The sequence below is a fragment of the Hippopotamus amphibius genome, chromosome 3 (genome assembly GCF_030028045.1).
Source record: "Hippopotamus amphibius kiboko isolate mHipAmp2 chromosome 3, mHipAmp2.hap2, whole genome shotgun sequence".
Taxonomy (NCBI): Eukaryota; Metazoa; Chordata; class Mammalia; order Artiodactyla; family Hippopotamidae; genus Hippopotamus; species Hippopotamus amphibius.
In genome coordinates this window covers 59833066-59848560 of record NC_080188.1, presented here as the reverse complement: position 1 = coordinate 59848560, position 15495 = coordinate 59833066, and positions in this window count along the sequence as shown.

The window sequence follows — 15495 nt, the reverse complement described above, 5'->3', positions numbered from 1 at the left end:
CAGGAACTTCCCACTAGCCACCTATTTCACATTTGGTAGTGTACATATGTCAACGCTACTCTCTCACTTCGTCCCAGGGACATTAGGATTTCAATATGTGAATTCAGGGAGAACATAAACATTCAGACCATAGCAAAGGTCAAGACCGTGGAAGATACAAGAAACCTCAGAATAAACTCAACTGTCCCCAAGAGCTTTAACTGATGTTGGGAATGAGATAAAGTACTTTGTATCACCATATTTACCTTTTGGGCTCATTAATAAATATTAATTAATTAGTTTTCTCCTCATATTTTTTTCTCCATATATTGTAGCATGTTTATGGATGGAAGTTCCAGCCAATAGAATGTCACATCTCTGAAGTATAACACGAGATTTTGGTCATCACATGTTTATGATACAAGGTTGAATCATAGGAAGTAAATACTGAACAATAATCTGAAAGGATAAAAATAAAAGTGGGGAGAAAAGCAAAACTCATCATGAAATAACTCCATAAGTAGTCCTGAATGGAGAGAACTCCTAAGTCATAGAAACAAATAATTAGAATACAATGCGCTATGAAACAAAAAGGGCATAAGAGCAGTTACTCCTCACATTCAAGGAAATAACAGCCCAATAACAGACATCTTACAACAAATGATTATAATAGTTAACTCTCAGTCCTCATTTTACTTTGGTAGATTTTGAATTGGAGTGACTTTGTACTGTGTTGATGTAGCTTAAACTGGAATTGTATTTCCCAGAACTCCCTTCCTGATATGGTTGTGCATTAAGGTTGGCCAAAAGAGAAGCCTACATGAGATTTGGAAGGAAGAAATGAGGCAGCAGCTATGTTGCATGCTGAAGAACAGTGTAGGGAACCAGGTGCTGTTTCAGCTCCTGCTCCTTGTTGATCTGCTAGCTTACCCTGTTTGGTTTGGGGCAGCAGCTGCACCTGCAGCTCCCTCAGCTTCTGCCAGATCTCCTTTGTCCTCTCAGAGTGTGTGTATACAAGTTGATGGGAGGCCCCATTGTAAGGGGGCTTTCTGCATATCACTCTCTGCATATCCCTTGTAATGTTGAAGCTGGAGGTGGCAAGAGACAGATGTAGGCAGAGAAGGTCTTTTGAGGGTCCACTTTATCCAGTTTGTTCTGGCTGATGTGGGTAGAGATTGTCTTTTGGAAATCCAGTTTATCCTGAGGATTCCAGTCTATCCCAGATGACCACCAGTCCACACAGTGTTTCTTCCCAACTTCCTGTCTCAGTGACTTTAAGTCCACCATTAGAGCAGTGGCAACAGACGTCCATAGACTTCTGCCCAGCTCCCACAGTTGCATAAATTCTGATCCCTATAATAAATCCCTTATCCCATATCACTCATTGGTTCTGCCTTTCAGTTGAGACACACATTTACATGAATATATTTTGCAGAAAAAAACCAAAGGAGTACTGAGGGCTGGATGTAGACTATGAGGAAAGAGAGAAGAGTCAAAGTGACCAAATCATAAATTAATATGATAATTTTAGTCATTTCCTTCTATTTGAAACATTTCTTCCATTTGGATTCTGGGATGCCACAGTCCCCTGTTTTTATTCAACTCACCTCCATGACCTCTGCATCTGGAGTGTTCCAAGATGCAAGACTTAAACTTTGGTTTTCTGTTTATACTTACTTCTTTGGTGAGCTCATTTAGGCTCAGAGTTTTAGTACCATCTGAATGCTTATGACATCCAGGTTTGCAACTTTAGCCCTGAACTCCTAACCCACGTCTAAATTTCCACTGGACATCTCTGCTTGTTTACAGAAGCATCTCAAGCTTAAACATATACAAAGTTTCTGAATTCTTCTGAAAACCTGTTCTGTATGCAGTCTTCCCCATCATGGTCAATGGCAACTTCTATTCTTGCAATTGTTTGTGTTGAAGACCTATGGGTCATTCCTAGTTTCTCTTTTTCTCTTACAATGCACATCTAATGTGTCTGCAAATCCTGCTGGCTTTATCTTCACACGATACAGGGTATTCAACCACTTCTCAAAACTGTCACTATGTGACCCAGTTTAAGCCACCATCATCTTTCACCGAGGTTATTGTGATAGCCTTCTGATCTCTACATCTACCTTTGACCCTCATATTCTCGAAACAGTAGGCAGAACTGGCATGTTAAAATCTAAGTCAGATCATGCCACTATTCTGCTCCAGATCTTACAGTGGCATCCCATCTCACCATCTCATGGAGAGTAAAAGGCATTAAAATGGCGTATAGGCCCTGGGTATCATAACCCTGCCTCACTCGACCCCATACCACCACCACCGCTATTTGCTGTTACATTTCTCTCTATGGATTCTTTTCCTGGATACATGCAGGAGGACTTCTTTACTTTCTTTCAGACTTCAGTCAAATGTCACTTCATTGAAACCTTCTCCAGCCATTGTATCTAAAATAGTAACTCCACATACATGCTCACATCCACTTCTGCTTTATTTTTCCTTAGCATTTATCTCTAAAACACTGTATGTTATATGTACTTATTTTTGCTTATTGTCTGTTTTCCCCACTAAAATAAAAGATAATGAGGACAGGGGTGTTTCTGTTTCCCTACTCCCGTCCCCCCATACTTAGAGAGGTGCATTGTTTATAGTGACCCTTAATAAATATTTGATAAATGAAGAATAAATCATAGAATAAAAGTCATAGAATAAACCATATATTCAATGACAGAAGCCCATACAAGAATTAAAACGGGACAGGGAGGGTTTCAACACTACCTTCACTCACTATTCTGAAAAACAAAAGCAAATACTTGTCATGTTATAAAAACTTAAAAAGATTTTGTATGGAATTTTTTCTACTTAATATCAGTATTTATAAGGCATGTGATAATTGAGAAATGTGTCTTCACAGTAATTCTAAAAGCAGATGGCATTCATTCATTTATTCTTTCAGTCCACAAATATTTATTGAGTGTCTACCATGTGCCGGCAGCTAATACAAAGGTAAGTAATGAAATATTCACAAACGTTAATTAAGCATTGGCAATTCACTAGGCAGAGTACTAAAGCATGGATACAGAGAAATAAAAGTTATAGTCCAAAGAGCTGAGAATATATTAGAAAGACAAATAAATAAACAATTACTAAACTGTGTGAAAAGGGCTACAGTAGGTGCAAAATAGGATATTTTGTATTATATAACATAGGTAAAAATAATTCAAATTTAAAGGGTAGATTGTCAGGGAAGGATTCATATCAAATGTTAATATCTGGCCTGAGTTCTAAAAAATATATCTTGCTTAACTATATAAACTTTGTTAGACAAATGGCAGCAAAATAATTATTCCACTCTTTGTGTTTAAGAAATATTTGTTAATTTTCTAGTATTCAAATAGCCTTGCATTTGGGGGTAGTATTTTCATAAACATTAAATGTGTGAAACTATCTTTACACATTTGATTTTTTATTTTTGTTACTAATTTAAAATAAGATGGAGCACTCAGAAGTCTTCAGTGTTTTTCCAGATTAATATGGACATTATGGAAAATATTTACTCCACCTATATATTTGAGAACCATAAAAACAAAAACTTACAGTTCTGTAATTTCTTTTTAATCTTGAGAATTGATAGGTAAAAAACCCCACTGTTTTCTAGTTAATTTCTTTTTTTTTTTAATTTATTTATTTACTGGCTGTGTTGGGTCTTTGTTGCTATCCACAGGCTTTCTCTAGTTGCGATGAGAGGGGGCTACTCTTTGTTGTGGTTTGCAGGCTTCTCATTGCGGTGGCTTCTCTTGTTGCAGAGTACTGGGCTCTAGGTGCATGGGCTTCAGTAGTTGTGGCACGTGGGCTCTAGAGCACAGGCTCAGTAGTTGTGGCACACGGGCTTAGTTTCTCCACGGCATGTGTGATCTTCCCTGCCCAGGGATCGAAACTGTGTCCCCTGCATTGGCAGGCGGATTCTTAACCACTGTTCCACCAAGGAAGCCCTCTAGTCAGTTTCTAATTTATTTAATTTTATATTTACTTGACATCAAAACATTAATTTTTTGTTTTTGAAATCCTGTGGTCAAGTAAAACGCCTAAATAAAGAAGATAATGTACTGTTTTGCGGAAGCATTGTACGTTTGAAAAGTTGTTTAAGTTATGTGTTTTGTGCAAACGCTGGGGCTGCTACTGAGGGGAGATACCAATTAGAAGCAGACAATCAGCAAGTTTAAATTGAATCACAATTCTTCCTGAACTTGAACAGTTATGCTAATGTACATATTTCACTCAATATTTTTATGTCGTAAATTTTTTTAGGCAGTTCTATTTTTATCCATATCCTACATAAAACAACAGCCTCAAAATAGGTCAGGGTGTTATTGACTGCTTAGAGTAAGCACACACTTGGGAAATTTCTTCTCCTAAAAATCCATCTAAAGAAAGATAGGTGTTTGAACTTTTTGATATTTAGATGTCAAGTTATAAAATCTCTAAGGGTCTATATCTTTTACCTATGAACATATATGAGCATTGACTATAAACAATGAGCATCTGCTTAAATGTGATTCATAATCTAAATTTTTAAGGATTGTGCATTAACTTAGATCTTTTAGAAATACCACAACTTGATAAAATCAGATCATACAGCTATATCATTAGATTACCTACAAAAAAAAGCACTTTTTTATAATTATAATGTCCAGATTAATGCTATTTACCTGGACGTTAATGTATCTGGACATTTATTAATGTATATTTGTAATAAAGTGACATATGCTCTTTCAATTCAGCACATGAGGCTGGTTCTTATGTTATCTGTTTAATTTGGTATTTTTCTTCTGATGAAGGCACATCTGTGTTCACTGTGTTAATGTTCAATGTTCTCCTAGGAAGATCATGCCTAGAGCCTAGACAATTAACTACTTTTTGAAAAATATTTTTTAAAGGGAAGCATAAGTGCTGAAGCGTATAGAATGTGCTACCATATTAAAAATATGTTCATTAACAAAAATAAATTAAAAATGAGAGTGGTTTTACATCTCAGGGCAATAACAAGTTATGCCTCAACAGTCTGCATGAATATATGTCCCTAAATGTTTTTCTGTTTAGCACTCTATGAAACCTATAGAATCGTATTAGTACATTTAACAGTTTTGTGAGACAGTTCTCACTAAAGGTGGTTTTTTTTCCTTAACTTAAAATTTTAAGGTATTGTAGGTGTGTAACTCAGCTAACTGCAGGTATTTACATTTTTTGCAGAATTACAAATACCTCTATATAATACTTCTCAGAGGAAAGGATTCCTTGATGTTAAAAAAATGTTTAGCAAATGTTTTTAAATATAAATAAAATATTTTCCTTTGTTTTCTATACTTTCAATAGCTTACTCTCTTCTCTTCCTCCTGCTATGCCTCTTTCTTCTTCTTGTTACTTTTCCTCCCACTCCTATTTCTTTCTCTTTTTTATTATCATCATAATGACTACCTTCAACTGAGGCCTTACTCACATGGTGGATGTTGCATTAATTCTTCGAATGTCTTAACCATAATGAATATGTTTTGAAGCAAAATCAACCACAAGTAAAATCAACCACAAGTAAAATCAACCACAAGTTAAATCAATTCATCCTTATTAATTCCTTTACTGAGTTAAGCATGTAACTCCATTTGTAATAATTAAGCTACCAATTGATGAGTACATTATTTTCACATCTGAAAGCCTGCCTCCAAATTCTCAGACCAGTTTCCCATAGGATAATATAATATAGCAGACAGAGTTTTTCAGGGAATATATGCTGTTTAGGCAGCATTCTAATGCCATCATGCAAAAAGAATCACCATTTGAATTATTTCTGTTCACATTCTTCTCTATTCACATACTACTTCAGCCTTGGTTAAAAGAGAAAAATTGTAATTAGACAGTGCACATCTCTACTTCAACAAAACAAAACAAAAATAACCAAAACTAAAAAGTAGGGGGAAAATCATGTACCCTATTGCTTAAATAGAGGGCGTATCTTATGAAAAACTAAAAATATGGCCCTATTGTGTATAAAAAGGGAAATATATATAGACATAATATCTGATAAGAGACCGTAGAATGTAGTGATTAAGTTCACTGCATTGCAGGTTCCACACAACTGGCATCAAATCCTTGCTTCACTTTTTATCAGCAGAGCAACTTCAGTTGAGTTACTTAACCTCACTAGTCCTCAGTTTCTACATATATAAAATGACAGTAGTTACAGCGTTTACTATCATTGGATGTCTGAGGGAATCAAATAAGAGGGCATGAGAATGTTTAGCACAATACCTAAACAAGTATTCAGTATATGATCTCTATTGTTATTAATATGCACCAAAGCTAAATTGCTAAATTAGTGAATATATAAATTTCTACAATGTATTATGCAACGAAATATATGTCAAAATAACTCCAAATTACCCTCTGTAGTAGAAATACATGGTAAAAAACACAAATTACATTTTTTGGAATTTGCCAGAATATAGAAAGCTTTAGTTTCTAAACATAACATCTGTTAAGAAGAAACACGTTTCCAAGTATTCAACAAATATTTATTGAACACCTGGAATTTGTCACTCACTATTCTAAGACCAGACTGGAGATAAACAGTGGACAACGAAGGTAGGATTCTTGCTTTCCGAGAGTTTACATTCCAGTCAGTAGAAGAATGGGGTAGGGCAGGAAAGCAGAAAGATAACAAATGGATAAACAAATACAAAAGATAATTTCATGAAATGATATATGCTATGAGGACGAGAAAGCAAAGTGATGCTCAGTGTATAACTGGATGACTTCTTTGGTTTGGGGATGTCAGGAGAGGACTCTCTTTGAAAGTATATTTAAATTGCGGTCTGAATGACAAGGAGGAGCCAGCTACAACGAGTTTAGAGACCCTAAGGTGGAAACAAGTCTGCTATATTCCTATGTAGGAGGAAGAGAAACTAAGCCAATGTGTTTGGAGCTTAGTGGTCTAGGAAAGAGTAATGCTCAAATATTTTACACTTCCATATGTTTTCTCTTTTCTAGTTCATTGACTGCTTTCTATTTAATTGACATATTTATTCTTGATGTTAAAAGAAAGACATATTCTTTTAATCCAAAATATTTCCAACATCCCAGCATATGCCCACCATATTCTGGGACATCGTTAGCAAAATTAAAAATTCAACGCAATTTATATGTCAGAGGCAGCGGCAGTGGGGGGTGGTATTATTCCTTGGTTTTTATAAAGGCTAAAAAGATATTGGTCCATAGAGACTTGAAGAGTTTATGTGAAAATGAATAATTCTCTATCTCAGTTGTAAGTTTCAGTGGGTCTATTTCCATCTGCAGTAGCAGAAGTAGGAAGTGGGGAAAATGAAGAACACAGAATTGTAGTATTCTCGCCCCACCAGCATGCAAATCATTTAGCATTGCACTACTGTACCGAAGCTTTTACTGCCAGGGGTCCCTGAGCAAATCATTTCCATTACTAGTCTGTTCTAATAACCCCTTTGCTGATTCAGCTACCTGAATGTAAATATCATAGAAATGACTGGGAAATAAAAGCCAATTTGAAACACTGAAAAGGGATCTAAAAGAAAATGCTCCCTACATATGCTTTCATTTTCATAACTCTTTGTTTAAAAACCTGCTTATCATGGATAAAGTCTTTTGACTGTATTTGAAGCCAACAGAAGAAATATAATTCTTTTTTCACATATCACTATATGTTGCTTAAAGTTCCCTATCTTAGATGACAGCTGTTTCACCCATACTAACACAATACATATAGAATAGCTTCTAATTCTTTATGTGAGTGTGTGTTGTATATATATAACTCCAAGTGAAATTGCCACAAATATTAAAACAGCCACAGTGAATTCCATAGCATTACAGTTAAAGTCCTTCATTGTCTATTGAATGGAAGTCTTAGTGGACTGACTTCAGGTACAAATGAGATCATACACTATTTGTTATACACAGGAGATATTTTTCTCTCTGCCTGAGCTTCTGTTCAGTCCTATATTCTCTCTACATATTCAGCCCCCCTCCCAACCCTCAATAGCCTTTTAATACTACTAGCTGTTGAATTTAAAGGCTGGCCTCCAGGGGAAAAAATCCTTTGTGTGATCTGTATAATGACAATATTAAAGTAAAAAAGTGAACAAGTAATGTAGTTTTTTGAAATTCATTCCAAATAATATTAGTGACATAGTTTGAATGTTACTACATTCATATCTAAAATACAACATTATCTTAGAAATATGATCATTACAAATTACTTTTAAGCTGCATAATTATATATTTCAAAACTGATCTGAGTAGGTTTAAAAGGCTATAAATTGAGAGAAGTAAGCAGCTATCTTCAGAAAGAATTTGTAATTAGCAAACCATCATAGTATTAAGTTGAAATTCCATCACAATTAAAGCTAAAATATTAAAATACATTTTAAAATATAAAGGCTTAAAGAAGAGATGTTCATGATGAAAACATAGACTGAATTTGTGGCTATCACAGTAAATGATGAGCACTGAATTATGCCAGAATAAATTGTATCACTGAGAGTACAAGTGGAATTTTTAGTGGTTATTACTATTATTGTTGTTGTTATTGCAATACATACATGACGTGAGTTCATCCTTTTCCAGTCTGTTATAAATGTGTGCACATTTTTAAAAAGCAGCAAGTTCCCTTTAATATCAAGTTTCCAAAACTCTTTTTGCATTTGTGCTAATGACTCAGGATGAACTTAAATAGGTCCTGTTTAACAATCAACAACATCTTATTTGGTTCTTTTTATATATATATATAAATTTATTTATTTTATTGGCTGCATTGGGTCTTTTTTTTTTTTTTTTTTTTTGCTGTGCACGGGCCTTCTTTAGTTGTGGTGAGTGGGGGCTACTCTTCGTTGTGGTACGCGGGCTCCTCATTGTGGTGGCTTCTCTTGTTGTGGAGCACTGCTCTAGGTGCGTGGGCTTCAGCAGTTGTAGCACATGGGCTCAATAGTTGTGGCTCACGGGCTCTAAAGTGCAGGCTCAATAGTTGTGGCGCACGGGCTTAGTTGCTCCGCGGTATGTGGGATTTTCCTGGAGCAGAGATCGAACCCGTGTCCCCTGCATTGGCAGGTGGATTCTTAACCACTGTGCCACCTAGGAAGCCCCTTGTTTGGTTCTTAGAAGGCATGTGTAAAAGCTGAAGTGGAGGTCACCCTGTGAAGACAGCGCGGTATGTGTGTGTTGGTGTGTGTGGAGAAGGAGCTGATCATTCGCATTTGACTCACTTTTAGCCTTTAGTAGAAGATAATTACGGCTATTTATAAGGATGGCAATATTAATAGCTTCCATAAATATCTATTTCTGCATTTCTTTCTAAATATATATTTAAGTGCTTCTCTCTTTTATGTCACTTAAAATTTGCTTTACAGAATTTATAATCTCGCATAAGCACTCCAAAGGAAAACAACCATTTCTTCTAGAGTTTGTTGCCTCCTTTTTCCAGACAGAGGCTTCACGGAGGTTAGTAGAACTAAAAATTGAGAAACAATAGGTGGAGGGTGTGCTTTAGTTAAAACAGAATGCTTGTTTGAGAAAAAAAAGAGCTAGCATATGTTATTCCATTAAATCTTCACAGCAGCCAGGTGTAAGAGATATTAAAGAGGTTAAGAAATCTATGGAAGCAAGATTCAAATTCAGAAGATGTAGCCTTTTGCTAAATTTGGATGGAGCTCAAGTTACATTAAAATTTAGTGAGTTAGAGAGGTGAAAAGGAAAACATCTGAGATGAAACTGAGGTTGGTTCATAGCATTGTCAGTTGACAATATTTATCATTTAATCATGCTGTAGTGAAGTTGTATAAAAATTCAAAGGCCAGAAATTTCATTAGGCTAATTACATAAGTAATATACAGTTAGCAACCAAGTGTTTATTATAAAGAAGTTATTAACCCTAGAGCAAAAATACTGTGTTTCTAGTTGGTTTTTTTCCTAGTTTAATAAGTGTTAATGGTAAATATATCATGAAGCTCTTTTGATTCTTCAGTGTTTTAATTTATGAAAGATGTATGCATGACATAAATATTAACTAGGGAAGTTATCTAAATACACATTTTTTAAAAAGACAAAGGAGAGCTGCTTTTCCATTCAATGTCCTAGTCTTCCTTTAAATTAGAAAAGAATAAACTTAAAGATAACCTCTTTTTCACGAATTGAAACAAGAGTTTTGGTTAGAAAGAATGATAATCATAGATGCTCACATCAATCCTGAAAGCTGCTCTGCTTCTATTATCAGTATTCCAGCTAATTTCAGCAGTCAGAATAAAGTATGGGAAAAGTGACCTTGAATACTGTAGCTGATCATCCTCATTTGAAATATTTGCCAAACCCGACAAATTTTGCAAAACTATATGGCTGTGCACATTGAATGGAAAAATTAGGGAATTCAAAGCAGATAAAAGTGCTTTTCAGATCTCAATCAGCTCCCTTATCTCTCTTCCAGCCCATCTCTTACTGCCAGGCCCATTCACCTTCACATTATCTTTCTTGGTTTTCTTGGTCTCCTTGGATCTTTCTCTCTCTCTCTCTCTCTCTCTCAGTAGATTGCAATCAAGACATTTAGTTTTATAAGTTTTTGTAAAACATCACAGTTTCCCCCACTTTGCTACTTTTAACCTCCTTTTTATTCCCTCTTACTTTTTCCTGAATGTGTATAAACGTAAATACTAAAAAAGAACTAAATTGTAAGGGAACAGGAGCTACTCTAAAAAAAAAATATTAACTATAACATTCACCTGAGCTGAGCACACTGAGAATTAGTGATCCTGTTCAAAGGAGCAGGAAAATTTGCATTTCTCTAATAATTAGTAATATCGAGCATCTTTTCATGTACCTATTGGCCATCTGTATGTCTTCTTTGGAGAAATGTCTATTTAAGTCTTCTGTCCATCTTTTGATTGAGTTATTTGTTTTTTTGATATTAAGCAGTATGAACTGTTTGCATATTTTGGAAATTAATCCCTTTGTCGGTACATCATTTGCAAATATTTTCTTCCATTCTGTAGGTTGCCTTTTTGTTTTGTTTATGGTTTCCTTTAATATTCAAAAGCTTTTAAGTTTAATTAGGTCCCATTTGTTTATTTTTGTTTTTATTTCCATTATTCTAGGAGACAGATCCAAAAAATACTGCTGCAATTCATGTAAAAGAGTGTTCTACCTATGTTTTCCTCTAGGAGTTTTATAGTATTCAATCTTAACGTTTACGTCTTTAATCCATTTTGAGTTTATTTTTGTATGTGGTGTTAGAGAATGTTCTAATTTCATTCTTTTCCATGTAACTGTCCAGTTTTCCCAGCACTGCTTCTTGGAGAGACTGTCTTTTCTCCGTTGTATATTCTTGCCTCCTTTGTCATAGATTAATTGACTGTAGGTATATGGGTTTATTTCTTGGCTTTCTATTCTGTTCCATTGATCTATATGTCTGTTTTTGTGCCAGTACCATACAATTTGATTACTGTAGTAAAGCTACTCTTGAACTCTGTTTATGTGAATACTGGAAATCAAAGAATCTGCAACAATACCCTTTCTAAACCCTCCTGAGAATTTGAAGTCCCTTAGGAGAATGCTGGGAGTTTTGAGCAAATATAATTCCCTTGCTGGCACTATAGGAATTATAAAACCTTCAGGAAAACCTAGAGGAGTTTATCTGTTATCCTAGATATTAAATGAACTGGAACTTCCAGTGGAGTTAAGGCATTCAAGCCAGCCAGGAAGCTCTGCTACACGGATTGAGTGGGAGCTTGATGAATTTTTGTGAGCAAATGAATAAAAACGAAAGGATGACTGAAAAACAAATGCAGTTTGAAGAGCTGAGTAAATGACCCTTCATAAAATGTTTGGGTTTTTCTTTAGTGAGAAGTGGTGTTTCATCTCTTTCCCATCTGGTTTCCTTATGATCTGACACCTGTGTGGTGAATGGACAGAAAGCCACCTTGACATCTATGCTCCATCTCTAGAGGTCAACCACACCATCTCACCAGTTCTCTCCACTTGTTTGCTGACCTTTCCGGTTCCCACACTCCTGCATGTTTGGCTCCTGCTCCTTGTCAGACTTTGGTGGTTAACAGTCTCTTGCCACAATTGAGGCACCAATGTGCAGATCCCAAGTATAATTCCAGTATTTGCCCTCCAGTCACCAGTATTACACCACCAGAAAGAGAAGTGTCACCTTCCCCACCTCAGATTCCATAATGCAGTGGAACAATCAGCCTGCTCCTCTGCCGGGATTCCAGCCTGAGGCGGATTCAGTCAGCCTCTACTCCTAATCCAAAACATTCCTGGTCTCACCCTTTGTACACAATTTGGGACATATTATATCAAGATTAACAGTCAATATTGGGGATTTTCAAGGGTAACATTCATGAGAGAATTTGAAATAAAAGGTCTATTTCTGCATGTTTGTGATATTTTATCAATAATTATTACAACGATATTTGTTCTTTTCCTACTTTAAATTTCAGTCCATAGATATATAGCTTTTAGAACTACTGAAAAGGTAAAATTAAATGAATCATACTTAGTAAACATGTATAGAATCATCTTTGTGAGAACCTAAGTTTGGAGATATTAAATAATATGAATTTTTATATTATACATGTGTTTAATTTCAGCTTAATTGGCTATTATTTGGGAAGAAAATAACATTGCTCAAATCAGATCTTTCCATTTTTCTACATAATATATTGATTTATGGTTCATTTGAAGTTCATAATGGGAAGGCCATTACATTAATTATATCTTCCTCACATCTCTTCCAAGTGAAATTAATTTTACCTTCTAGTACAGATTATATTAAATCAATATCATTATTGTTTTATTTGTATATTAAATTTCTAAATTATGAAGCACTGGCTTTTACATAAAATAATTTTATCCTCATCCTTTTCATTTGTTCAGTAGTTTAGGCAAATATTACATTCAGGAAAACTGAGGAAAGTGTATTCCGTTTCAAACTTTAAACAGGGTCAGATTTAAATTAAACCAGAGACCATTCCACAATCAGGAACATGCGTAACCCCTAAGACTTCAATCTGAGGGTGGCTCACTGTCCCACCACTAGACCAATAAAGCCTTTGTTTCACCATCAAAAATTTCCCAATTTAGAAACTAAGGTCAATAAAAAGAAAATACATTTATCATACATATTTTTAATATATCCACTGCTCAGTTTTTATTCCTGTCCTATATGCAGACTTAAATAATCCTTATATAATATTAAAAATAACTAATATTGAGTGCTTACTGTTTGACAAGTATGATGGCTATTAACTTATATTCATTGTTTTATTTAATCAGCCATTTTATAGCTGAGAAAACAATTTAAATAACTTGCTCAAGGCCCACAGCTAGTAAATGTAACTGAATGCAGATCTGATTCCAAAGTTTATTCTCCAAATCACTTCACTATACTTCCTATATGTGAAAAGCATTATATTTTATACTTTTTAATTCAGGGATTTATTTTTTACAATTAGTTTTATTCATGATGAAGATATGCATGTAAAGGAAAAGATATTGATAATAAAATGAATGTCTTTTGTTTTTACCTACAACTAGTGTAAGTACTTGAAATTTGAGATAAATTTGAAAAGAGCTGAATCATCTGAGCATCATTTATTCTAAATCACATATAAAAACATAAGTTAATGTGCAGTTCATAATGTAATTAAGAAAATTTGCACAATGATAAAATAACTTTTAGGAAAACAACTTACTTCAGTTTTACCATTTCCAAGCATTTGAAATGAAAAGCATTTTCCTCCCCATATCATGATAATGGAGTCCTGGCACTGTGTTTTCAGGGAATGAAGTCAAGACCAACAGGTTGACAAGAGGTGAAACGACTCAGCAGGGGGTAGGAGTGGGCTGTGAAAGAGCCACTCTTAGAAGTGAGGCTTTGTGACTTTGGAAGTCAACCGTACACTGCCATTATTCTAGGAATGGGTGGCTTAGGGTCAGAAGCAGGGGAAAAAGGACGCGTGTTTTACCATCCTCTTGTATGCTTAACTTTCTGTCTCACTTTCCTATCACCTCCCTGTTGTTGAAGCATGAATGTTTTCTGAATAATCCATCATTCTCCAGAGTTAATAATTCTCTTGAATTAATTGTCAGTCCCTCTAATAAGAATATCATTATGAGGTTGTAAAAAATTGAAATCAAAGAAGAACCTACATAGAAATTGTAAGTAGTGCAAAGAGATAGTTTTCTATAAAAGTTACTTAAAGTAATAAATGAGGTTTTACACTAAAATGCAAGTGAAAAAATTCATCCAGGTGTGTGTATGTGGTATTTGTTTGTGTTGACCTTGGCTTTCCTTTAAACTATAATTTTATTTTATTTTTTATTTTATTTTTTAATAAATTTATTTATTTTATTGGCTGTGTTGGGTCTTTTTTTGCTGTGCATGGGCTTTCTTTAGTTGCAGTGAGTGGGGGCTACTCTTCATTGTGGTGTGCTGGCTCCTCATTGCCGTGGCTTCTCTTGCTGTGGAGCACGGGCTCTAGGCACAGGGACTTCAGTAGTTGCAGCACATGGGCTCAATAGTTGTGGTGCACAGGCTTAGTTGCTCCGCGACATGTGGGATCTTCCTGGAGCAGGGCTCGAACCCGTGTCCCCTGCATTGGCAGGCAGATTCTTAACCACTGCGCCACCTAGGAAGGCCTAAACTATAATTTTAAAAGATATTCTTTACATTTTCAAACATAGCTTTCAACAATGTTTTGTTCCTCACTATTGTCTTCCTCATATTTAAAGAAAATGATGCATTGAGAAAAATGCATAAGACCTTAATATATCATATATAACATCCAGGTTTTCCTTTCCATCTTCAATTTTTTTAAATATTTTTTAAATTAAATTGTGAGTGTTAGATTTTAAGTCCAAGCTAAAAATAATTTTTCATTATATGTAATATGTAAAGGAGCAGTTTGTGGTTACAAAAACTGTTTATCATTGGTGTGATGAATTACAAATTATTGTCTTCTCATCTTTGCATTAGGAAGAAAAACACATTTTTCAAAGAAATGCAATAGATTTTTTTAAGCCTCTTAAAAATTGTGTTTAACTTGTTATAGTCTATAAAGTACTAACATAATTTGACTGGTTTGTAATATTTTTGTTCCTGGTAAAAAAATCTCCAAGGATATTGATTTAAAATTTTCTGCTTTCTTGGATCTTGTAAACCAATATTACCACAAAAAATATTTTCAAAATATTTAGAGAGAAATATTTCTGTTGCAGAGTCTCATTGCAAATCAACAAGTTCTTCTTTTATTCCTCTTGATTAATTACTTGTAAGTATTGGGCTGTCCAGAAAATTCATTCAGGTTTTTCCATAGCATATGAAACAGCTGGGAAGGTGGTAGGTCACAACCTCTAAAAGAATGACATAGCCATAGTACATGACAAAAATTAGTGAGAACCAACTAGGTCCAAGATGGCAGAAGATTGGTCTTCCAGTAGAACTTGAGC